Source organism: Physcomitrium patens, chromosome 26 (assembly GCF_059467195.1).
Source record: "Physcomitrium patens ecotype Gransden chromosome 26, ASM5946719v1, whole genome shotgun sequence".
Taxonomy (NCBI): domain Eukaryota; kingdom Viridiplantae; phylum Streptophyta; class Bryopsida; order Funariales; family Funariaceae; genus Physcomitrium; species Physcomitrium patens.
This window is the reverse complement of record NC_143435.1, coordinates 1,187,501-1,190,000: the sequence shown is the minus strand read 5'-3', so window position 1 is coordinate 1,190,000 and position 2,500 is coordinate 1,187,501.

Here is a 2,500-nt window from a genome sequence, read left to right as displayed (position 1 = left end):
AAGTCCGGGACTCGCGACGGGACTGGGACTCGCGCCGGGACTAGGGAGTCGCGGCGGGACAAGGAAGAGGAGGAGGAAGTCCGGGACTCGCGACGGGACTGGGACTCGCGCCGGGACTAGGGAGTCGCGGCGGGACAAGGAAGAGGAGGAGGAAGTCCGGGACTCGCGACGGGACTGGGACTCGCGCCGGGACTAGGGAGTCGCGGCGGGACAAGGAAGAGGAGGAGGAAGTCCGGGACTCGCGACGGGACTGGGACTCGCGCCGGGACTAGGGAGTCGCGGCGGGACAAGGAAGAGGAGGAGGAAGTCCGGGACTCGCGACGGGACTGGGACTCGCGCCGGGACTAGGGAGTCGCGGCGGGACAAGGAAGAGGAGGAGGAAGTCCGGGACTCGCGCACGGGACTAGGGAGTCGCGGCGGGACAAGGAAGAGGAGGAGGAAGTCCGGGACTCGCCACGGGACTAGGGAGTCGCGGCGGGACAAGGAAGAGAAGGAGGAAGTCCGGGACTCGCGACGGGACTGGGACTCGCGGCAGGACAAGGAAGAGAAGGAGGAGGTCCGGGACTCGCGCCGGGACTAGGAAGAGGGGGAGGAGGTCCGGGACTCGCGACGGGACTAGGAAGTGGGGGAGGAGGTCCGGGACTCGCGCCGGGACTAGGGAAGAGGAGGAGGAGGAGGAAGGCCGGGACTGGGACTCGCGGCGGGAGTAGGTAGTGGGGAGGAGGGCCGGGACTCGCAGCGGGACAAGGAGGAAGTCGGGGAGGAGGGCCGGGACCAGGAGCCGCGGCGGGGATAGCAGGCAGGACAGGGAGGGTGGGTGGTCTTCCACAAAAAAAAGTGTGTCTCGGAACTTCCTTAGTGCAGTAGGACGGGGGGGCCTGCCGAATCCCACAGAGAGTACTATGTGGGGAAGGGTTCCTCTGAAGCGTCTCGGGAAAAGTCGTGAGGGGGTGACGGTTGCTCGGTGCCTACGGGTCCCGACTGCTCGCTGCCTTCTTTGAGCCCAGTACCGACGTTCGCAGGGGGATACCTGGATACTACTGGGGTTACCTGGATACTTCTGGCGTGTTACCTTGGATCAGTGAGGAGTGGGGGTTAGTTTCCCGGCGACGCGACCCTCTGAGGAGGTCCCGCGGAGGGTCGCCGAGTATTATATGGTGAGCTGGCTGTCAAGGATTGTGAGTCCCGCTGCCAAAATTTTTTTTGGTGCGCGGGCGACTGGAAAAAGAGGGTTGGTCTTGTGCCGATACGCGTAACGTCGCAGCGAGTCCCAAGAGCTAGTAACCATTTTTGGCGGGGGGCGATGGCCTCGGTATTGTCAAGCCATTCTCTCATTCATTTGGGAGGGTGGGGAGAAGTGTTTGCCGAGGCCGTTCAAGCTCCGCCTGGTCGACCACCACTGTGACCGCCACCGCGCTCGATCTCTATTGCAAGCTCAGGTGAAATTCCTGATAAACTTGGAGGGGTGTGGGACGCGTTCGCAGTGTGGGCCGAGGAGTCATAACATCCCAGGTCGGAATGTGAAAATGGAACTTCGAAACCGGTGAGAGTTCTCTCGTCGGCTAGGGGTTTCACAAAAGTAACATTTCTATAAATTTCTATCCGACCCCTCCATTAATTTGGAGGGGCGATGGGCCCCAGGATTGGACATACTTCTTGCTGATTTGTCTTTTGAGGAAAATCCTTCGCGGTGATGGTTACTTTTTCATTTTTTAATGTGTGTATCGGCCTCGTCGGTTTCTCTCTTTCCTGGTCACATTCCCGAAAAAGGCCGCAGCACCTATGATTCTCTTCCGGGGGTCTAACTCTCCCTCTCTCTCTATCCTTCTCTTTGTCTGGCTCTCTCTGGCTTCACTTTTTGTGGTGTGTGCCTCTGGGGGTCTGGTTGGAATTTGCCGTTGGCTTTTTGCCCTCTCTTTTTGCCTTTTATCCATCGCAAAGAAGGGTGTGTGTGTTCTCACCTGGGGTTGGAATGAAGGACGGGGAACCTCCTCGTCTTGTGAAGTGGGACCATCTTTTAGGATGATGGCTTTTTGCTGCCTGGTGTGTGCTTGGGTGGGGTTTGGTGGTGGCAGTCTACCTCTCCCTTTCTCCGGTAAGACCAGATGACTGGTTCGTCCGCTACTCTTGTGTTGGCCCTACCTTGGCCAACGGGAGTCGGCGACGCTCCAGACTGGATGGCATGATGTGGTGGTGTACCGAAGGGGGACATCCGAAGGGGAAGAGGGGCCGAGCCTCGCGAAACTTAGGTGTGTCGGGTTGTGTGATGTCGGAGATCCATTTTTTTGTGGCTGCCGTCGTGATTTCGCCCATCCAAACCTGAGTCGTTGCTGCGGACTGGAAAAACTATGGAAGAGCTGTTTGGGAAAGATTCGGGAGTTTGTTTTCGAAGTTACCTTGTTCGATCGATCTAGGATCCACTGTACTCGCCCACCAGAATTTGCTCCCGGAACCCCCCGATCAGCCAAAGCGGGTCGGGGGGCCTTGGTTCAACGAGGGT